The 25,875-nt window shown below is 33.3% G+C and overlaps 1 protein-coding gene and 1 non-coding gene across 2 annotated transcripts in view; both read left to right on the top strand.

The window, feature by feature from the left end:
- LOC125065587 (caskin-1) overlaps positions 1-25,875 on the top strand; it is a 237,735-nt gene that overhangs the window by 90,513 nt on the left and 121,347 nt on the right. The gene's annotated exons all lie outside the window — the stretch shown is intronic.
- On the top strand, positions 18,429-18,508 carry Trnal-uag. Its single transcript has one exon. It is a non-coding gene; the product is annotated as a tRNA-Leu (tRNA).

The raw sequence follows: 25,875 nt of genomic DNA, 5'->3' as shown, positions 1-25,875 counted from the left end.
AAAGGTTTTGCCTCTTACAATTGTCCGAGAGGCAATCTCGAAACGGTGATAAATAAAAAACTTGTATTGGAAGTCAGTGTGTCATAAACATTACATCGACGCGGACGTTAGCTCGAACGATTCAATGATAAGCCTCCAAGAAATTATGAACGAGATAAAATCTCGCATAACTCCACGCGATTTCGCGCTTATTTGTTCGTTTGAACCCTCTACATTTAAACTGCGTCCATGAGCCGGTGGTATTTATTTTGAATAACTCACGATTGTCCACGAGATAGCCTTAAAAATTATCCGCTACTCGTTTTATGGAGATCTTTACGTTATTGTAATTACTACGGTGATTTTAAAGGCCTCTCGCTCGTATCTCAGATTCCTATCAAATAATAACGCTAAATATATTATTATGTCTTCATGTTTTCTTATTAACGTCCTCTTTAGTAACAGGTACGTAAAATATCGTACATACAAACAACGACCGATATTATGCCTTAAATGTTTTTGCGTTAATTTTTTGCACGTGAATGGCATAAATCTCAAAAGAAATAAATGATAGATTTGTAATTCTTTTAGAAAAGGAGACGAGCAAAACCACATGATAGTAAGTGGTCCCTGTTTATAGAAACTGACACTGTAAGAAACGTAAACCACTTTTTACACCGTCATAATTCATTCATCATTCCGCCATCTACCACGAAATCTAAGTTATGTATCTTGTACCTATTCAAACCGGAACATAGCAGTGAGGTGGTACCACCGATGGACGAGAAGATTGTATCAAACAAAATACTCTAAAGGTAGAACCTATGGAATAGAACCTTAAATTATGGTCTGCATCGACAAAATTAAAGTAAAGATCAGTAGTAAAAGCTTAAACGAAGTCTTTGTAATTATTCAGCGTGCTGCACACCTATGGACTTGAATCAAGTTATTATTTGCTTTCCATTTATTCGCAGGGAGAACTGGACACGACACCCACACCCCGTTAACTTTCCCGCCGTTTCCTTGCTAGTTGTAATTTTGTTTTATTTTTAATTTGTCCTTGCTGGTACATGTTTCCGATTTTTTTTTTGTATACAATTTTGTTATGCATCGTCGCGCGGGATTGAATAATGATTTCGTCACTCCCGCAGACCCAGGTGTACGTTTGTGTATGTGTGCGTTCGGTCTTTTCTTGTCAACACATCGAAATGTTCAATTCGATTTAGTTTTTTTTTATCGAGAGCGGACTAAATAAATATGCTACAGGCTCACCCGGAACGATGAGTGGCCTTTTGATTTATTTATATTTACTCCCGAGGGGAACAGTTTCCTGATTCAATTATTGTAATTGTACCGACGGTGCCGCCGTTTTGAAATGTGGGCTGACGACGGACGGTTACGATTATTATTGACGGACATTTGATAAATTTCTCCGTGCAACAGTCGTTGATTGAAGCACTTTCGAACAAATGCCTAAATGAAACGTCCATGTAATGTAGTGTTGATTGGATTAAAATAAAATTAGTTTGTAACATTTTAATAGTTAACGGTTGATTGGTATTCGTATTGGCTACACTTTTAAAGCATTTTGTTGAGCAATTTACATATTAAATCCATCAATTTTCTTAACAGGATTAAACTTTTTTATGTGTCGTTAAAAACGAATGTGTGTTTTTTATTGCTTTTCCAAATTTAAAATATAACAAAATAGATAGAATTACTAGGCACGGATTAAAAATAATTTATAGTCTGTGGAAATATGGAGCTCGGTCAGATTGATGCAGCTGTGATTGAACTACGTTTAACAAAGAGTTGTAATAGCATTCGATTCAATGACGATTTGTACACAATAAGAATAATTCAGGCCACCTATATCGAGCTGTGGAAGTTCTGTGCTTTCAATGAAAATAGGGCTTCCTCGCGGGAAATTGCAACAGGGAGATGGATAAATTTTATAACGAACTGAGGATATTGTATTGAGTTTAGTTTGCTCTTTTGTGTTACTTTTCACGCGAGTACTTGATTCTTATATATAGACTAGCTTTTATAGAAACTTATATATATAGAACTTATATAGAAAAACTTATATAGTAATGTTATTTAATTAGATTTTCTTAGCACACATTTGGTAAAGTTTAACAGCCTATCCGTCTTCGTTCATTACACTTCGTACGTGTTACTATTCCCAAAAATAATTATTTTGATGATGAGTTGTTTCCATCTCATGATGGCTGTGGTGCTTACTACTTACTTCATTGATAGATACACTTAAAAATTGACTTCTCAAGCATGAAGCTACTCTTTTAAATTATGACGGAGCTAAACTTATCTTTATTATATGGAATGGTTAAAAACTCTGATAATGGTAATGCTTTTTATAAGGAAAAATGGTAACTTAAACGAAAAAAGTTGGTATGATAAGTATTCCATATAGTATACGAATTCAATAATATTTATACGATTTACAAGGGAATATGTGTAATTTAAAAATTATTTAAGGTAATTAAATTCCAAAAAGGTAGGTTTGTTCACAAAAATTGCTACGAATGTGTGTCAACCCTAACGCCATGCCATAACGTGTGGTTACAGTACAGGACGCGCCGGAAGCCCCAGACGCCGGTGGCCGCTGCTCAAAGTCTATACAGAATGTACAGTAATCTGGTTACACTTAGTGCATAACATTTATAATATTAGGTATATATATTTATATATAGGTATGTATTTCTTTTACAGGTAATTTTACTGATAATTTTTAGTTCTAAAAGGCTTTACATGTTTCATAAGGCTTGACAATACTCGTGGTAACATTTTGGTGATACATACAGTAGTAATAAATGGTTACCTGGTTTATTTTGTTTGCGGCTGATTTTGTTAGCAACACTGAATTGCAAAAACTACATGGCTTAGTGATGGCCTGTCTGGTTAATTATCACCTACCAACAAACATTGGCAAAGGTTACAAATTACCATCAGTTGGCCTGATCATCTGGTTTACCGATCATTTAAAAATAAATCTTGCAAGAATTCAACTAGCACTAATAACGTTAAAAGAGCATGCTCTCTTTAACTATTGATTTCGTTTTAACTGCAAATTTAAATAAAAAAAATATTGTGTTTTACTAAAATATCCACAAATCACAACTCACAATTGTATGTACGGAAAAATATTAATGTTTTTATGAGAAAATGTGATTCTCATAACATTGGTACAAGGAACAAACACAATCTTGTTACTCCTGTTACTCGACTGCATAGAGCCAGTAACTCTTTTGTGGGGCAATGTATACGCTTCTACAAGAGGATCCCAGAAAGCGTTCAAAATGCTTCTGTTGCCAAATTTAAAAAAATTCTTAAGGAACGCTTGTGTGCGAAAGGTTACTATACAATTAGTGAGTTTATGTTTGATAGCACACCTTGGGAATGAAACGATCGCCTCCTAGCTGTTTCTATTCATATACAATCATGTATGTAATTAAGTTAACAAAAAAAAAAAAAGACTCGCTGAGTTTCTTTCGCCGGTTCTTCTTAGGTCAGTGTGTTCCTTTTTCCGAACCGGTGGTAGTGTTTAATTTGACTATCAATAAATAAGTGTAATGCTTTTATGTTGAATAAAGAAATTTGAGTTTGAGTTTGAATCATCAGTTACAGATTTAGACTCAGTGACAACGCTGGAATTATTATTTATTAAAAGTAAGTTACGATATTCTACGCGGAGTGGATAGTAACATTACTGCGGTCACCTCACAGAACGTGAGGTTATTCGTATAGACTTAATAAGTCTATATTTACGTACAAGTATGTGAATACTTTAATATTAGAAAATCTGATCTGACGTGGATTATTCATAACGCTATCTCTTTTCATCGATTATCTTCGTATTCAAGCGTTGGTTTGCATAAAAAAACGTCAAGTCGGTATTTGCATGTCAAAGACTACTGAAATTACACGCATTCGACCCTTGAAGTACTGTCGCAAGCACTAATGATGCCTCTTATCTCAACTCGATTCGCTTTCAGAGCAAAACAACTTTTGCCGTCGTGAGAGTCGATTTCTTATAGTCTTGTCTTTGATAGCGTATTGATGAAAGCAATATGTGCCAAACCAATCCGGGCGGGTTTTTGAGTGATTTTAATACCTGACTAGTTTCCGTCGGCGGATTTAATCGTGTTATTTCACAGAATTCAGATAGTTTTATTGTATTGTGACCTTTTTAAAAGTAACAATAACACTTAAACAGTCCTACTACTAGACTCTCCTTAAGGAGATAGTTATCTTTTATTAGGTCGCAAAAAAGTTCACCGTAATACTTTATTGCAAGTTGCAATATTTTATCCAATCCGTTCTGGTTTACTCTGTTGATATACTAAGGCAGTTGAGCTTACGGTTTTACCCGTGCGTTTATAAAACTTTACCTATAGCACACGAACCGTCACCCCCAATTTTACCCCCCCAGGGATGAGTTAAAATAAATATGTAAAAAATGTAAATATGTAAATAAAATAGTAGCGTATGATGACCTTCCCTGGGACTCAACGGCTTAAGCGTGATGAGTTAACAGACAGAGTTACTTTCGCATTTATAAAATGTATATAAATATATTTTTATGTTAAATAATATAATTGAGGTACGATGAATTATAACACAAAAAACACGTGACAACTCAACAGTCACAGCCCAGACTTTAACCCATGATCACAGCATACGATACACTGGTTTTATCCTCTGGGTGTAAGCGTCCCGGTAATTTCCAATCCCTATAAGTCCGCGGAATATTGTCTTCATAATGGTTACGAGAGTATCACGTCTCGTTCTGAGATCATTAAATTTTCCAAAGCTTTCACTGTGATTTATTAATTTCCCGCGCACTAATTGAGCAAGACTAGATTGTCAATTTATTATTAAACGAGTGATGTTGTAACTTGTTTGTTATGCACTCGAGGGTGGTTACTGAGTTATCTCGGAGACGGCCGACAGATTATATTAAGGAGATGAAAGCTGTTTTTACAGGCATCAATTTTAAATTGCATTTACGTGACGCGGCGCCTCGACAACGATACGATGTTTTGGTCTTATCAAAAACTTTTTCTTTGATGAGAATATATTTAAAAGTTACCTTGAAGCGATTTTTTATATATGTATGAATTTTATTTTATTTATGAATTCATTTTGAAATCTTATTAAAATGTAAAGTCTCACTGTATACATATATTCTAGTGTCCAATAAAAATATAGTATAAACGGAGATAGCCCCAAGGGTAAACAAGTGGATCTTAACAAAAGATCGCAGGTTCTAATTCAGGCAAATAGTATAAAATTTTCAAATTGTTGCAGTGTTGAACGAATTTCTGCAATGTTTTTTGCAAACCAGCGTTGGAAATCCGTGATGGAATATGATTCAAAAGCCTTCTCGTTAAGAGGTGGTAATTATGTACCTAAAGTATTATTAAGGCTGTACTCATTTCAACTTATTTTCATTACATTGTAAAAAAACGAATGCCATACGAAAATTTCATGTATGATAGTTATATTATCTTTAGTTTAAACTAACAACACACACTTGGCGAAACGCAGTGCATAAGATTTTATGCCAATCACTTAACAATATTACATTGAATTACAATCTGAAATAAATAAATTGTACGACTCCTCATCAGTATCAAAGCCGACAGAGGCGGTACTTCACGCGGCGGCGGCGCGGATAAATCAATGCGCTATGTCGAACAATCGCGCGCTTTCTAGAGCGGCCGCGTGGACTCGATCATATAAGCGCCTGGTGTACACCGCGTGTGAAACCCGTGCGAGCATGATCTATATACTCCCTTAAAAAACACATACCATTCCTACAATAACAACAATAACAGCCTGTAAATTTCCCACTGCTTAACTAAGGCCTCCTCTCCCTTTGAGGAGAAGGTTTGGAGCATATTCCACCACGCTGCTCCAATGCGGGTTGGTGGATACACATGTGGCAGAATTTTGTTGAAATTAGACAGCTGCAGGTTTCCTCACGATGTTTTCCTTCACCGCCGAGCACGAGATGAATTATAAACACAAATATGGCCGATGAAAATTCAGTGGTGCTTGCCCGGGTTCGAACCCGTAAGATGCACGCGTTCTGGCCACTAGGCCACCTATAGCTATACATTCCAAACACACTAAAAACTACTTAAATATCTAGTGTCGACTTCCTTGACAGTATCTTGGCCGAGTGAGGTATGACCTTTTAGTTGTAATGTTTTTAAAATATTGTTCGTCCCGTTTTCTTTGCATGCAGAGTAAAGTCTGAGCCAAAATATTTGAATACATACCATGTATTTAAATACATTTAGTATTTGTTGCACATACATGCTTCAGAGTTAATTGAAATAAATAATACATAAATATTAAACATAATGAATATATAACCTTCTTTGTTAGTATAGCCAGAGCGTGTGAAGCTGCTCCTTATTATTGTTATTAATATTGGATCTACTTTTTATGTTTCATTTAATATCATTTAATACAAGTTCACCCATATGCAGTCTAGACACATTTTGTATATATTATATCAAAAACATACATCCTAAAGCAAAAGGTATCTGCGAAACGCTCACAAATGAATGAATTTGGCTCAAAGAAGATTCACGGTTGGAAAGGACTATTTATCAGTCGTGTTACCGGAATTACACGTAAGCAGGATTATTTCGAAACCGCCTAATTCGCTTGTTCCCGAAACTGGCTTAAAGCCAAGGTCAATAAACCCTTCCGTGCACAGCGCCTACGAGCACCTCACTAACAAAAAACAATTGAATGTGAAACCAGTTGCGATACAATTAGAATTTAATTTTGTGTGATGGACTTTATGTAAATATTAAGGATGTATCCTAAGCAAATATACAGCGTGTCATTCGGAAGCTCCTGCGTGAAACTAAACCAGTGTTTAAGCTGATCGCCTTTGTGTATACAGAGATTAATGCTAAAATCCCTTCTAAATCGAAGTCTTTTAATAAACGAATGGTATAAAATGTTTTTATTTACTTATTTGTAACAGACGCTAACAAAGTTATCTCGAATCAAATCCGATGCAGATATTTTAGGAAGTTTCGGAAAATCAGATATATTAATGCTATAGGCGTTAGTCGAGTCGGTAAATGGAGGGGATAAGCCGCGAAAACATGTGGTTCTTAACCGAAGTTTGCGACGAAAACGACGAACGAGGTACGATGAAAGAAGAAGCAAGTCCAAGTTTTTAAAGTGATAAATCTATGTTTACAATTTATCTTGTGCTTGCTGGTAAAGTAAAATTAAGTGAGAAAGTACGACGTCATAGTGAATACAATATTATTGCTTTAAGTGAAATTCAGTGGCAACTAATCATGCCACAGATAATTAATTACACTAATAATCAATAACAGTTAAGAAAGAAGTATTATAATTAGGCAACTATGTCACCGTGAATATAAAATAAATAACATCCTAATTATCATGTTTACTTATTAGTATCGACGTAAAACGTACCCAACAGTACTTACTGATAAGAAATAAGTGTGTGCCCATACAATATTTATAAGTTATGCTTAGGCATTTCGAAGCGAGAGCTTGATCTGAAATTTTATCCCGTCACTCAGGTAATGTAAAAACAACTCTAAACCACATTATTTAGGTTGATTTTCCTTCGCATTAATCATTCTATTGCCGGTAAAGCATAAAGGCCTCCATTCATGGGCTGTGAAAGGTTGTCGCATAGACAAGAAAGGTACGGTTCGCTGTAAAAATGATTTATACGGGCAAGATGGCTTATCGAGTGTTGTCGAACTTCGGGAAGAGGTAGATTGTGTTCCGATAAACTTGAGAACATCGATCCGGGATTTTGATATACGTTTCTGTTTGTGCATAGGTTCCAATAAATTATGCTGTTTGAGAGAAAATAATACTGTCGACACGTTTTCGTTGATGATTTATCAATGATAACATCAAACTTACAAATGTTTTTTGATACCTTTATTTTGTCCCACGCGTTTGGTGTTTGTGTTTGTTCTTAAAAATATATACGTATATTGATTTCCATTTTGAATTTACGGTCAAATTAATAATTTATATATGATCCAACAACCAATAACTCGCTTCATTGGTTGCGTAGTCCTTCCTGTACAGTTCTGATTAGTAGCATTCACAGTTTCGATCAAATGTTTATTTTACGTTCTGGAATAAAAGGTGACCGAGGTATTCATCGGGGGTGGGATTAAAAATAACTTTGCTCAATGATCGCTACCATATTCAAAGGGAAAGGTCTCGATATGACGATATTTAATTTCACTTGATTTAATTTAATTCTATGGCTGATGTGACATTTGTTACTTTGTACATTTCTACATTTGCTGTACTTACTATCAAGAAAACAATGCTCTTTTGTTATAAAACACTAGTAATACGTGTGTTCTTTAAATGACGTGGTGTCCTCTCGATCATTGTTTTTTTAAATGTAGTAGCAATGCCCATTATAAGGAATTACTAGTATTCCTTTATTTACTAAGTATTAAGCATGTGTGGACATATACGAGTGGAGACGACGACTGCAACTTTTTACATCGATAGGCAAACTATAACCATTGCGCTATTGTCGGTCGAAAATGTTGACTATAATGTATATCACTAAGACAAAGACCATGTAAAATACAGCAAGGTGCAAAACATATTATCAAAGAAGTTTATTATAATTTCTTCCAAGGATTTGTTGCTTATATCTTATGTATTTTGGTTTCAAGAGAGAGACGATATTGTAAAGATCAGAGTAAATAATCAATTCCGAGCGCAGCTGTACTCCGTACGTTTCCACGACGCATCTGATCTGTTAGCTGAGTTTATATAACACTATTTACCCACATGCAAAACAGATAAATATACAGTAGTTGCAGCTCGGCTTCTCAAATAACAAAAGATACGTGTTTCGCCTCTCAACGACCCATCTCAATCTCAATTCGACTTTTCTAGACGTGTTCTAAATATGGATTTAGATTACGTTCGTTAGTTTGTCTATTCGATTGTATGATGTTATTCGATGTGCATCTCGGTATTACCATTTTTTAGATGATAAACTTATTTGGGCGTTATAAGAGCTACATATCAAGGTCAAATTAGTATTGTGATTTACTTTTTTTATAAATGTTTCCATAGCGTTTCTGTAGCGTTGGTTGTGAATCTTTCTTGGCGTATTTCTTCTAACGTATTATTATAAAGTAATAACATAATATTTGGATTAATGTTCATTTTCTGTGGGTTACTTTTACTTATTTATGTAAAAAAAAAACCTTTAATACAATAAGTATATTTATTTATTCTTTACTGCAATATGAAAAGACTATCCTGCAGAGATAAAGCTTATACTTTATCTGGATTTTTTTTTTCTACTTTAGATAAATGTTGCAGACAATGTTATAACCGAGCACTTAATTATGGTTACAACGCGGAGTGCTTATTACTTTATGCTACGTCATCGTACATTAATATACATACTAATATTATAAATGTGAAAGTAACTCTGTCCGTCTGTCTGTCTGTTAGTCTTTTACAGCCAAACCACTAGAATTTGATGTCTTGTGTGGCTGAGGTTTCCAAGGTATTGAGTTCCACTTTCAAGTGAAACGGATTTACAATTCCGATTGTTTTGAGGATTTTTCCGTCAAGAAAACCAACCGTTAATTTTGAGTGCTTCGGAGAGCGAAATCGTTGATTCTGAGACTGTAAGCGTGAGAGAGTGATATTTTAACTGAAGTAGTAACTAATATTTCCTGTCGTAAGTGTCTTGTGTCCCTTTTCCTGAAATCCGTTTCGATGACGTCATCATCAGAAAATAAGATATGCAATGATCAATATGTAAATACTTATGCGACGCAAATCGTTATCTATTAGCGTAACAAAGGCAACGTGATAGATTACCGCTATTACAGACATCAGGAACCATCACACCCCAACTTCCTTATCTGTGGAAGATTTGTTAAAGTAATCACATGAGAATGTCGGACGCAGATATTAAGGGGACATACTGCCAAATAACAAACTGACGAGATCACTGATACGATAAATATTTAAAGATCGTTATTTAATTTTGTATACATTACCATTAAGGGTCGCATTATGACATCGGTAAGATTTATTGGGAACTCATTGACTGAGATGACCTGCCATTCTGAAAGAAAAGTAATTTAGCGTTAAGTACGTTCTTGATCAGTTGTCAGATGTATGTATTGTTATAATGTGAAACGATAAATCCTTCGTTCGTTCGTTTTTTTTTTATTTATATTTGTTATCGCATGTCTGTGTTCGTTGATTTTTTTTAGGATTAACTTTTAAAATTTAAAGTGAAAAACTAAAAGTTATAAAACTTTTTATGAGATATTTTTACGTTTTAAATATATTGGTGAAAAGTTTTGTTGCAAACTTTTGAGCACATTGCTGAAAATGCGTAATTACGTTACTATTTCTACTTTTTAGAAATTAGTTAAAGTTTGTTTTTTTTTAAACAAAACTCAGAAATGATTGAACTTATTATCAGATGTTTAAAATAAATGAAAAAAATGTTGTAACACAATGGTGTTAGCTCTGAGCCGAATGTATTCGTACCGGCTGAGAGATTAGAAATAATGAAATTTGATATTTGTATTATAAATAAATTTACTACAATTTGTACAAAAATAAAATATAAACACGACGGATAAATATTAAATGTAATCGTATGCTTATGAAACTTTGATGACATTTCCTAGCTAGATTTATTGGTTATCATCATCAAAAAGAAAAACGAACTATTACGCTTGTAAAAACGACAGACCTTACTATTGTTTATCCACCCTCTTATTTAAATCGAGAGAATATGCGAAGTATCGAGAGATATAAAATACAAAGAATCATTAACATTCACGTAATTGCACTTAAACAAAATAATGGACGGCGTTCGCTACTTTCCAAGACCATGTGTAGTTTTACGCGCAGGGCGGTCGAGCCTACTGGTGATTAATGAGGTTGACCTGCAGTATCGGCAGTCGTATCTACCTACGCTGCGATTCATCTTCATTGGCCCATATTGTTTTTTGCTGAACCATATGCCATGGAAACGCCTACAGCACACTCCGCTTTCAACTTTATGTTTCCAATCTTGTCTGCAATATGTTGTATTTTCTTGTTATTAGGTTTACGAAGTATCATTTAAGAGAAGATCTGACTAATAGCCATAATATTACAAGCAAAACAAACCTTTAAATTCATTCAATGCAGTTTTTCTTTTTATAAATGCTTTAGGATATGATCACCAGATCGAAGTTATAAAGAACCATAATTTAGTTTGTCCTGACTTATCAAAAACACGGAAATTTTAAAGATAAATCTAAAAATGAAATAAAAAGGGCTGCTTCATTTATAAGTTAGATCAAATGTTTAAAATATATGTCAAGAACATACAAGAAAAAATGTGTAGGACGATAAGATGTATACCCGCTGAGTTAAAGTTGACTGTACGTATAGAAGCGCTTACCGATAGAGCTATTAAGAAAACTATGATTAATTAAAACAAAGGCATATTGCTTCATTTTAATGTAATGATTTATTTAAAAAACTTTTATCGTGCGATTGAAAAACTATTAGCTTGAACGAGTTACATTTTTTTTTAATAATAAATTAGTTCCTTACTCTAAACTACACTATACTATACAATATATAAAACTTTGCTGATATCGAGAAGTGTTTGCACCAAAAGAAAACTAGAAGATGTCGGTGCCTTTTGGCGTTGGACACTAGCCCGATACAACCCCAGGATTAGAGCTACAAAGGATAGGACGCCCCTGTTTTCTAGTTCCGTCTCTTGGATACCAAAGAGTCACTTTTTATTTGTTTATAATTTACTAGTTTTCGCTCGCGGCTTTTTCTTTGTATTTGGAGTAGGGGTTAAGGAGGTTTTAGATATAATGTAATAATAGCCGTAAAAGCGTAACAGACAGAAAGATCGATTATTTACGCAATTATAATATTAGTACAGGTATATAGTATTGGTTAGTAGTTTTAAGAAAACAATTCCATTGCTGGATTTACTGATAATAAGTGTTACTTAAACATAGTTTGCATTAATATACTATCCTACAGAATCATAATACACACAACACAACAACTGGAAAATGAGAATTATTTATTAAATATTATTAGATTTAACTATATAATATTAAATAAGAAGCTTCGCTTCGCAGTTTCATACACTTGAAAATTTTGACCATTAATGTGACAAGTCTATTCTTGTTAAATATATATCATTATTTAGTATACCTGTTAGCGTGTCGATTAAATGTTGAGATGAGCTAATAGATAATTTTATCGACATTCATTTGTTTCGTTTCTTTTTATTTTTAACAAAATATAGAGCAAAATTCTGCAACGAATAAGGTGTGAGTTTAATCTTCCACTCTTAGCTATGGATCTCTATAAAGATAATTTATACTGATACAGTTAGCTTAACATTGATTTAAAAAAATACATACGTTTAATTTTAAATACTTTTAACAATTATATAAGACTGTAATTAAATAATTAAAGCATCAACAAATCTAGCTACATCTTTATTGAATTTATTTATTAATTCATAAGAAATTTAATACTATATTAAACACATCTTATATTGTTTATTAGCGATTGCCCTGTTGCGCTATTTAATAATTACAATTTAGTGAGACATACATATACTTTATGGCAGTTTGCTATTAAAACACCGTTTGAAACGATGACAGTTAGTTGTAATAATAATAATCTATCGTCAACGGCATAATTACGAGAACGAATTCCAAGTGTAAGATCCAACCAAAGACTATTGCAACGTCAGTATTAAACTCGTAACTTGCTCGAACGGGTTGTTTTTACTAGCACTATATTTGAAACGTGCGAGATCAACGTATACTCTCTAATGAACTTCTTATTAAATTCTTTAGCTCGAAGGAAATACTATGAAACATACCTTAGTAAGGTATTAACTATTTACTGACAGAACGTGACCGTTTAACTTAGGACAAAATCGTTTCCTGTTAGCCATGAAACATACATGTTATTTTCTTCACCATAAATGTTATTACTACGATGTGAATGAAGCGAAGGCAAAAAGTCCAAAAGTTGGACATGTCTATTTTTTTCTTATCTATGGTCTAACTGAACCGAATCGCTTGTCATTTGAAAAAAGAACAGTGAAATAATTCTGTAAAGCTACTCGTACATATTTGCACATCCATAAAGATTTGGTTAGGACGGTAGTGCATAACCCATTGACATTATTCAGGGTCACGACCGCAGGCGACGGCCATCGATCACGATTAAAGATGGCTACCAATCTTTAAGCGCTCCATAGCGCTGTAATAAATTGAACAGACTAACTGTAGATCAGCTTACAGCGGTGCAGCGATCTATGAGATACGGCAACTGTTCACGGCAGATGCAAATCATAACTGATCGCTCGTTAAGCTTTGTTTGTGAAACATTTTGAACGGTTAGCACGTCAGCGTCCACATGGCTTTGTTTGTGGATATCGTGAACGGTGAACTACAGGTATGCTCGTAAACTACATCGTGTTAACAGGTGTGTCTATAACATATTTGACGATGTTAAAGGAAAACTTGAGTTAAACGCAAAAATAACGGTATTTATTTCAATTGCATCATAATATAATATAAAAATACGCTTATATATTTAATCTCTTGATGAATACGAAAATAATGGATTCCAATTCTGTACGCGGGACCAAGTTCAGCATTGCATGTTTGCAATGTGAATTGTCCAAATTCTGTGACATAGGTTTCGAGTGTAAAGGAGACATTAAAAATTCCGACAAACAAATGAAACAGTTCACGTACCGAAAAGTTTATTTATGGTGTAGCTTTTAAAAAGAAGCATAATTACCTCAAAGGGATACTCGGGCGAGGCGTGTAGCTCCCCTCACAGGGCACTCCCAATTTGGCACATTATTTTAATCACACTACTGTCCTCTATCACGTACATCTAGTGCCAAAGTAAATTATGCCTTATTGTAATGACTTTAAAGTGACTTGTGTTTTAATGTCACTAAATGCAATTAGGGATGTGGGTATTAACAAAAATAATTATTTTGTCGTTCTTTATTAAATGAGTTTCTTTTTAGAGTAATTGTTAATTATTATTCTTTTTATTGCGAAATAATAAGTAATAAATTATATTTTTGAAATGTATTGATAAAAATAAGGAAATTACTTAAATTAAAGATTAAATGTTTTGAATTTTGGAATATTTTCGAACACTTAAATCAACATTGGCGCCATATATTTAAAATATTTTTAGAACGAATTCTTCAGTCTACAAAAAAAAAACAAAACACTAAGCAAACAAAAAAACTATTAGGAAAGGTAAAGATAGCACAAATACGCATTATCATTGCAAATTCGAAGCGTGGTTTGTCTAATGCTCACAGCGGGCGGCCGTCGTGTTTTTTACGAGGCAAACGAACAAGCCACAGAAATCCACCCCCGCCGCTCACAGCTAATTCCGACCCTTATATGCTACTCTAAATATTTTTTACCGATCTCCGATCCCCGGCCACTGTTAATGATGTTTCTCCTATTTACCGTTCACGAGTACCGCGTACGGGGGTTTTTGGTGAGTTCATCGATTCGATGAAATAACTTGGGCTACGTACATTCGAGTCTAATAAAAAAAAATGGTTTTTATTATATTTACATTAGGTTTCTTGTTTGGGAATGTCACTTACGTGTTCACACGGGCTTTTAAAATTGTCAAAGATCGAATCGCATGTAGTACGTAATTTATTTCATTACTGATTGACATTTATATTTGCATCTCATGTAATAATGAATGTGTGTTCTTTAATTAGAAACCTTTGGAAATCGACGTATTATGGGTCAAGGTCAAATTACTAATCTTAATAGGTGGAGAGAGTTGACACCATTTTAGAATTTCGTTAAATTTATGTTTGTATGAATGTATCGGGTCTTCTCAGAATATTTAAGTTCAGATCACTTCACTCTTATGTACTGTGAGTACGATAGGTGGCTTTTCTTTATTGAATACTTGGTCAAAATGATTTAATATGTAGAAAATCAAATTATTACAAATATATCCGCACCGAAGCGGCTAAAAGCGGCTAAAAGCGGTTAAGAGCAGTTTGCGACAAACACAAGTTGAAATGAGACGCATTTCTGAATATTTTTTATCGTTGTTTTATTTTAATGTTATGATAAGTCTTGGACGACCCTTCGGATCGTTTGCAGGAGCTGTGCGAAGACGCGGGTAATGGTTTGTGACGGTTTATATTATAACATTTAGGTGAATGAATTTCCTGATATAAAATAATATATAATACTTATGCTCCTGGATATATTTTTGAAGTTACATATTTAAACAAATAAACAAATAATATTTTGAAAATATGCTTTTTATCAGTATATATTTTTATATAAGATTGTAGAGATATTAAGGCGGTTCAATGAACAGTATATTTTTTGTGTGGGCTATAATAATTTTATCTATTTAATTATATAAAATATTTTATTTTATTTATATATATTATGTACCTACTGTACATCATTAAAATAGATATATTTTGTTAATGAATAAGCATCGATATGTAAATCCTTTATTTATTTATAGCACTACCAAAAAATTAAGAGGAATCGATAAGAATCTCAGTGACTAGGTGCTCTACCTAACTAGGTACTTTATTATAAAGTAGTCTCCAAATGCCTCACCGCTGGACATAGGTCTCCTCTAAAGAGAATTTAGAGTTATTCCACTAACCTACTTCAATGAGGTGTGGAGGATACATGCAAATATGCATACAAGTATTTCGATAAAATAAAAAAAATTGCACTCGTAATGAACAAACTTAACACACATAATCGAATTCTGAAAATTGAAAGTTTGTCCCTCGAGAGTTAAATTTTGCCTTTAAGCATTTCAAAGTTATTATAAGACTTAGTGTATTATAATAACTTTGAAATTAATATTTAAAAAGTGATTTTTACTTGTTTTGTAACTATAAAATTATTATAATGAATATTTCTTTTCTTAGCTATAAAATAAAACCATTAAAAATTTGATGATTATTGCGTGTTTATCGAGTCATAAATTTACTTCCCCGGGAAATATATAGCCTCAGGGCTGGGTCACAAATTATGTCCAATAGGATTTGAGTTTTGTCCGAACAATCCATTTTGTGAATACTGATGCTTTGAACTAAAAGCACTTTTAGCGCTGAGCTTTAAATGATATTTGCAATAGGTATTTACTCATCAACTAGCAAACAGGCAAAGTTCACAAAAGAAAATAAAATTGACTACTAACTCACCACATATGTGGCGCTACTTTTTTGGTACATTTTGAGATTTTCTCGTTTGGAACGTAAAAATTTAATACTTTTATTGTATTGAATATGATCATAGTTGTTAAAAAAGTATAATATATTTATTTATATATATATATATATAAATGATAATTTTTTACTTTAAATTGTTTGCTTTTATATAATACCATGAAATGATAGATTCATAGAAAGTATGCATAATAACGTTAAAATTATTTTAATCTCACATAATAAGACAATGATTATATTCAATGCTAATTAATGATTCTCATTAGTCATAAGCCAGCAATTCTAAACAGTAGATATTGGCCATGAAATATTTGTTACATCCCACTGATGATTTGTCAACGTCTTAAATTAATTTCTAATGCACGTAGGATGCGATTCTATTCGTTTCATCAAATTATTCAAAACTACTGCTAAGTTAGCAATAATATTATATCAGGTCAAGATTCATCCGCACATTAGTGTTACACGGTCCCTAATCATGATCAAAATAGGTGTCGTACCTACTTTGTTTTACTTAAATATGTAGCTAAATCATAGGAAGGATACAGAAACCAAATTAAAATTGATACGCATATTTTCTGCCCTATCGGTATCAAAATTCAGATCGCGTGGTTAATCGCAACAACATAAATCGGTTGATTAAAATCGACCTAGCGTCCTCGCGTCCCATCTCGCCTCATATAAGATGTTGAAAACAAATTGTTTGCAAAAACAATTGCTTAGTTTTAACTTCTAATGTGTAATTACGTAATTTGGGTGTATAATAAGTCGGATATTAGACGACAACCGTTATTCCACCAACCAACAAAATAAATCTTTGTGAATGAAAACGTATCGATACCCCCATAAAGTTGGTTAACCGTTAAAATACCAGCGGTACCTACACCGTCTTTTCAGGGAACGCCCCGAGATTGCTCGAGCATACTGCCGGCCCGAAAAATAATATACATACACACGAGAAGTAAACATAAAAAAACAACTTCGACATTGAAGTGACGCAATATCATTGGAGAGATATTGAATAATTAATTTATGGTATTCACTATGAAGTCATGAAAAAATGGCAAGTTGTTACCGAAACTTTGGAAGTAAAACTTAAGTTGATATAAGTACTGAAGTCGAATAGTTGTATTATAAATGTAAATGTTTTAAAGTAAGAACTGTTTGTAGTGCATTAAATAGCAGAGCTCATCAAATAAAGCACCCATTTCAATAGTTAGGAATTCCGTCAAGAACATAATATACATGGCGATACGACATTTATCAACCAGATCTGGCAAAATAGTGATGATGTTCGGAGGATATAATTGCTGGTATTACAATTAACCCTACATTGAAAACTGGATCTTTTTAGTTAAAACTTGTTGATATTTTTTATAAATATAACTTATATAATCCCATGAACGGATCATGGGATGAGATACCTTTACCGAGTTATTATCGTACATAAATTCATAATGATAGCACGTTTCGCTGTAGATAAACGCCTATTACAGACGATCGGTGTAAATGAGGTGCGTCGGTATAAATTAGGTCTTGTTTCTGATCTGGGATAAGCATCGAAGGATGCCTTGTAAATGCGACGGAAAATTTATGCATTTAATATATTAAAAAAAGATCCTTACTTTGGAGTAGGGCTTTGTGCAATCCCGTCTGGGTAGGGACTACCCAAACATCTTATATATTAGCGACACTTAGTATTTTCGTGTTCCGGTTTGAAAGCTGAGTAAGCCAGTGTAACAGACACAAGAAACGTAGTATCTCAGTTCCCAATGTTGGTGGGCATTGTTTATGTAAGAAATGGTTAAATATTTCATACAGCGCTAATTTCTGTGGACAGTGATGACTTACCAGGTGGCCCATTTGCCAGTTCGCATGTCATAAAAAAAACCCTTTTAAGTATACAGAAAAAAGACAACTATAAAGTATCTTTATACATAACCGACGGGTCTTATCCGATCAGCTCCATAAATCAAACCCAAAGACCCAACTAGTATATTATATTGGCTAGACCAACTCCCTGGAGTTTGTAAGGACGCTAGCTCGCATTTCGATTGTTGGTACAAATTTCAATGATATCGATGCAGGCAGCGTGGCCGAGTGGTCTAAGGCGCTGGTTTTAGGCACCAGTCCGAAAGGGCGTGGGTTCGAATCCCACCGCTGTCAAAGAATTTTTATTCAGAGTTAAATGTCGCATGAAATTTTGTCCAATATCACTATACTAATCTATTTTATTTTTATTTTGCAGGTAATGACGATGTTCTATTTAATCATAAACAAAGGTGAAGTTGTAAGTGTAACTTTTAAAATCAATAAGTAAAAATGAATACTAATAATATATTTTGTTGACCTAAACTAAAAAAAAGACATTTAAATATAATTGTATCTTTCATGACATGATCCTCTAACAATTAATACTACTACATAAACCGATCCAATTAAAACTAATTAAATGATTATATTATAACTATATTTTTAACATACACGTAATAATCACATAAGACATAGTCACATCGTGTCAGAATGTCCCGAAAGCGGTAAAACGTATCTTTATATTGGAGGCGCGGTGTTACCATTCCTTAATAGGCACAAATTAACATAATAGACTCCACTGCAATCCATTCCTAGCACATTTAAGTAAGTTGTCTTTCTTGTGGCATTTGCTTAAACGTATTCATTATTGTACGTAATGAACATGTGAATGAGTGAACGGAACTTTTTTATGTGTTTCGTGATCGTGTTTACATTTTATGATTAAGGTTTTTTTTTTCTTTTTAGTTACAGGTTGGATTTTTTTTTCTCACAATAAAAATCGAAATTATAATTAATACTTCATTCAAGTAGATTTTTTCTAGAACTTTAAAATTGTAAAGAATATTAAACTGAACGAAATTCCAGAAATGGGTAATTTTATCAAAAAAAACGGGCAAGAAGTTTTACCAGCAACAATTATTAAGATATTTCATTTTGATGACCTTAATTTAAAAAAAAACATTTTTGAATTGAATCTTCGTTTGCTAGACCGACCGCATTTAAGCTCGGAATTCTCGTATTGGTAAAAAAGGCGACTGTTGTTAAAAATATTTCTCGAGTCTCAAAACAAGGAGTGAGGAAATACATCTCATTACATTGTTCTATATATAGCAACGGTGGCTCTCGGTCACGTTCATCGCACATTAATACTCGTTACTGAAACAGCAACTAATTAAGTCATTGTACTTTGATACATATTGAAATAGGACTACAAGTTCAGTATCAATTGCTCAATATATATAACACATGAAACCTGCATGAGTCTACATAATTTTGAGTATTTATTTCCATCGAGTACTGGAGTCTTGATAATGTATTTTTTTTTTAATGAGACCTTTGCCCAGTTGTATTGTTAGTTGTATAACATTTGAGGGTTTCTATACTTTTATAAATTTTAATTTATACATTATTGTCATTGTTATTAGAAGGAAATCGTCACTAGCGCAACGATTTATGGGTCGCATTTAATAGTCGCAGGTTTGATCCTGGCTTTAACTCAAATAGGAATATTAATAACTCATAATATTCTTTTAAAATATAATATACAAAGCAACAAACCTCAAGGACTTATTGTGAAATAACTCTTCTATTAGGGTTATATTCATCCCATATATGAACTTAAAGTCTACGAGTAATCGTAAAGCTTTTGTGCGTTCAACAATTGTCACTATTAAATTGAAACGTCAAACAGAAAATAAGGCACCATATTGTATAAGCGAGCGGGTTCGGCGATTCAAAAATAAGCGAACCATTTTTCGTAATAAATGTCGGCTACATTAATTATAGTGACACTGGTGTTAAAATATAAATCTTTTTAAAAATCAATTTAAAGTATAGATAAAATTCATGCCATATTTTGTTAATTATTAGGATAGATCCCAGCTTGAATGTTTGGAGATTCCAATATTTGATTGCCTCATATCCGGTTCGATCAATATGAGTTTTGCTGGTAGCACTTTTTTTCTTTGGATCTCCCTGGAACGACGCAAACTCAAACATGAAGCGGGTGTATGGTACTGGCTGGTGCTCAAGGTGCCTATGCGCTCTGGTTCACCGGAATACCCACTGGAAAACTTCGGGGTCTCTTATGGTCCTCGGGTGCATCAGAGGAACGCTCACGCACCCTCTAACTGGAAAGCAACAATACTGAATAATGCTGTTTGATAGTTGAATATGTAATGAGTGTGTGGTTACACACTCCTACCATGAATAGCACATAAAACCGTTGATTCTGAGTTTGATCTCTACAGTAACGTAGGATTGTTGTTTTATTATACTTTTAACTGAGAAATTAGAGAGTGCATCTGTGTTTACGCACACAGTTGTAATCTATACATATTATGTATTCGTTTGTAACTATTCAGAATTTTCTTATTATAATTTTGCACTAACGTTAACCGCTTCCGCTTGCCTACACGCTGTTCGATAAGATTTTAAACGTGAGAACATAATCAATATCGCAGTTGTTAACAGATGCTCACTGACCTTCTGGCCACATGCGCTAGTTTACGATACTAGAATCAACAACGCCAATACACGTTATATCCCATAGGCACGTATACCAAGTTTGTAAAAACAAAATGCTCAAGCTCAACACAATCTGAAGACATATTCAAATAAAAGTTATGTTATTTTGCGTCTATTTCATGAAAAAAAAAAAACAATTCCAATTAAAAAATAATTCTGTGTTACGACTTTGAAAATTAATATCAACTTTAATTTGACACCACAAGTAAATTAAATTTAACTTAAAAAAATATATTAAGTATATATAGTAACACAGCCTTAATACATTATGTAGGTATATGTTATGTAAATATACGGTATCAGATATTAATGAGTTCCGACATGCTTAAGAAAAGATTCAAAAGTAAAAACAATATCCAGTACATAGAAGCCTAAAGACCTTACGCTACAATGCTTCTATGCAGTTTGGTATGAATCTGAACAATTTTTTTGTTCACCAACCGTCACGAGGTGAATTATAATTATAAATTAAGTGACTAAAAACTCAATAGTACTCGTACAGGGTGCTACTACGGTAAGTTCTATCCACTATTTAAGCCGTTTTATAACTTTTTTTATATATAGGGTATATACACTAACAATATTAAATAATATAGCTTGGAAAATGAGCGCTCGTGTTAAATAAGTGGTATTTAAATTATAATTTGACTATCGTATGTCTCTATATTAGCATATGACCTTCTGCGTTCCTTGAATGCTAATGAATATTAAATATTCGTCGCTAACAACTAATGCAGCTCATTAATTTACTTTATTGGCGGTTACCCACTGCGCAAATATATATGTATATATATAAAGCAAAATTATATATCTTCATAACAGGTGTAAAAAAAGTTAAAATAAAAATTCCAAAGGTATTTTTCATAGTTTTGTAATTTATACCAAGAGGATGAAAATGAGGTTCTCGTCGAGACGATGTCTGGAAGGTAAGACATGAATGTACTCGCTAATTCAAAGGGGGTGATAACCTGCGTGGTGTAAAGGAAAAATCAGACCGTCATACCGGCTAACAGCGTCACATAGTTAAAAAGTTTCCCGAGCGAAACTGTATTGATATTCCTAATTAAATTTCATTTTTGCGCTATCATTTGGGTCTCACAAAAATCGAAGCTATAAAATAATATAGAGTTTTCAAATAATTCAATTTTTCATCAGTTGCCTTTCTTACAATGCAACCCAAGGCTGCAAATTTGAATCACGAGTCAGACCAATCAAAATCATACTTTAATCCAGTAACACATTTGAATCGTAATTTTACAGAACTGTATTAAACGTAGAGTTGCTATCGGTTTGGCATTTAGATTCTACCGAGAAAAACCGGCAAGAAACACAGTATTTAATAAAATATATATATATCAGGGATTTCTGTCAAGGAATTCTCAATAGCCGTGTGGTGTACGGCAGTGTTATATTATTTACATACCTGTGAAACGAGTATTGCTCCTGTTTCCGTACTCTCCCTCTTTTGTTCTGTGTTGCCGCCCCATTGGATTATGAGAGTGAAATGACTCCCAGAGAGTACACCTCTGCTTACGCAAATACTTCTTTCCTGTGTAGATATTAAGTCTTTGAGATTAGCCGAAATTCGGTCAGGCTATTGTTACGAAACTGTAAGGAGCTGGCAAGGCATCATCCCTTGATGTCTAGTTGTTTGATTTGTCGTATAACGACATTTTATATAATAAATAATAACTTTAAAGATTATTTGGATAATACCCAGTTTTAAAAGATACTTGACGAGATATCTTCGTATAATTTTATTACCAAACAGATTAAAGGAATTATCCTATTTCGAACTCAGATTATGAATGAAGGAGTTACAATCGACATTTTCCAAATATAACAGTTATAAGTCCAAAACACGTCCAAACTTTGCTTTGCTTCACACCAACTCATATACTTAATTCTGAGAGTTTTATTTCTGTTTAGGAAACGTCTGGATATTTCGTCGCCTTAAAAATAATATCCATTATTATAATTGGTCTGGCCACACGTGCTGCTTCCTTTGAAATAGTTTTATGTCCTACTGGATTCCGGAGTCGAGTGCAGCGCTAACAAGGAAAAAAATGGACAATTTGACATTTTGGTATTCCTTTATTTCATTTTAAGCATTTAATAATGAAACTAAATACGGAACGCTGTAGATGATTCTTTAAGTTCAGGATAAAATGATTTCAAGGAAGAGTCGTTTGTTAATTTTCGGTCAATAATGGGCTGCAGTACATTTTAAAACATTTTTTCGAAATGGCATTTGTTTTTGCAATCATGCAAAATTGTTTCCCATTATGACTGAATTAAAAAATGAATTTAAACTTAATTTTTTATATGTAATTGATGGACTGAATTGTATGAATGAATTGAATCTGTTGTATTAATGTTTACCTATTTCAGACTAGGTAATCATATAGTATTTTCAACGTTCGTTTATCATCAATTATATCTTAATTTTTGACACAATATTAAAATAATTGTCGCTTATTCTGTTTAACACATTATATATATTTGAGGATTATCGATTTATTTAAAGCTTAGAATAAGTTACTTTAAAAATATTATCGGCGAAAACCGTATGCCATAAATTATTTTTTATCCTGAGTGTTTTAACGTTTTATTTTCTGGAATTTCTGCACCCACGTCGCAGTGCCGCGACGAAAACTTTGGCATTTATTTCGGCAAATAGTAATTAAAATGTTTCAAAGGAACACGCGCCGCCATCGCCAGTGTGGGGTACAAAAAAAATCGACCATCGACAGCGAAACGCTTTCAGACTTGTGACTAATTACTCTTAGTTTTTGGTCATTAAGATGATATGAAGAAATATTAAAGGTAGACCACAATTTTGAATACCTACAAGTTGATATTTAGATATCAAACATTTTGTTCAACCCAGAATATGTATGAAATAGAAACTTAACTTCCTTTATTCAATTTAGAGTTTTCGCAACAGTTTTCGCAGAAGGGAGAACGCAGGTGTTAGATACCCTTCTTTGTATTCCTGATAAGGTGTATGCAAAATTTCTTGACGATCGATTGAGTTGTTAATGAGTACGTAAAAGCGTAACGAACAAACAAACTTACTTTAATATTTATAATATTAGCTAGAATAGAAATATTACACTTATTGATAGTAATCGTTAAACAACCAATAGTTCGAAAGAAAATACTCTGATTTGAGAAGAAACGTCGAAAGGAACACATAATATAATACTAAAAAAGATAGTCTTGACTACTGAAATAATGGTAAAGAAAAACGAGTTCCCTTAATTTTATCATCCATATAGATATATTATTTCCTCCAGTATCTAAGACGGATGAGACACTGCGGTTACATTAAATGAACCCATATTAATTAACCGATAAAATATGTTAATAAAGCTCACTAAATTGAGTGCGTTCGCGATCTGACGCAAGATAGGGTAGCCATGTTTTTAAAACGTATAAATATTACGAAGAATCTTTTACAATTATACTGTATCGAATGATATTTTATAAGATGATTACTTGGTGATAAGGCTTTGTTCAAGCCCGTCTGTGTAGGTACCACCCACTCATCAGATATTCTTCCGCCAAATAACAGTACTCTATATTGTTGTGTTCCATTAGAAGGGTGAGTGAGCCAGTGTAATCACAGGCACAAAGGACATAACATCATAGTTCCCAAGATTGGTGGCGCATAGGTGATGTAAGGAATGGTTAATATTTCTTACAGCGCCTTTGTCTATGAGCGGTGGTGACCACTTACCATTAGGTGGCCCATATGCTCGTCCGCCAACCAATGCCATAAAAAAAAGATGAAAACAAGTTTTTAATACAAAATAGAAGTAGGTATACCGTTCATGTGATAAACTGCATAAGAAAACACACGTGTTACAATATGTGTCATAGTTTATTTCAAATTAAAAAGCCTTTATATTCGAGAAGGCTTTTACGAGCACTTAAGAATTATCAATTGATAAGATTACATTAAATGTAAAGCTACCACCCATATGATACGATCTATAATATATACGAAAGTAACTATGTCTGTTGGTTGCTCTTCCATGGCCAAACCAAGCAAGAAGCAAGCAAGTATGAACTCCAAGAGGGACGACCCCTTAAACATTCAATGCGTCAGTATATATAATATTAAATGTTGACATTTTTATTTCAAAGTCTGCTTATATACTTTAAGTTGTTCATTAATAAGTTACTAGCTGTGCCCGCGACTTCGTGCGCGTTTGTATTTAACAAAAAAGTTACTTCTTATTATATCAGCCAGTGAAAGTTCCGTCAAAATCGGTCAAGCCAAATTTTTAGATTTTAGTCGAAACAAACAGACAGACAGACAAAAATTTTAAAAAGAAAATATTTTGGAATATGTACCGTGTATACATACATGTGCATTTAATAAAAAGCGGTTATTTTAATATTGCAAACAAACACACCATTTTTATTATATATAAATAGATAAGAAAACAAAATATAAAATTATAAATTTGCAATTTTTTTATGTCGTTGTCATCCTACAGTGGTAACTTAATCGTTGAGGGATGGCCAATTAGCGTCGCGGGAAACTCGCTATCGAGTTTCGGAGTTTTTGTATCGCCATACCGACGAAACTCTAACGATGCAACAAACGTATCCGACACAATGACTTTCCGCTGAATTTATCTTTTTATGTAACAATTGTGCCACTCCTGTTTCCTGCTGTTCCATTACGCGCGTGAAAATGTAAACTATTAGAACTGTAGATAAACTAAACTGAGAGGATTATTCTCAATAAAAAAAACCATTGGATATTAAAATGTACTACATTCCATTTTTACTGTTTGCAGTTTTACGCGTATACGTCATTTCGCTTCTAATGTGATTATGGAGCTACTTATATATTTCAACATGTATCAACTTATAAATGGGTTAACGGATAGAATACTTTTAAATATCAAAATATTTTAATAACGGCTTATTTTTACGAAATTCAGATAAAACGGGTT

This window comes from Vanessa atalanta, chromosome 8 (genome assembly GCF_905147765.1).
Source record: "Vanessa atalanta chromosome 8, ilVanAtal1.2, whole genome shotgun sequence".
Lineage (NCBI taxonomy): Eukaryota > Metazoa > Arthropoda > Insecta > Lepidoptera > Nymphalidae > Vanessa > Vanessa atalanta.
The sequence above is the reverse complement of the archived record's forward strand: the minus strand, read 5'-3'. Positions and strand labels throughout refer to the sequence as shown.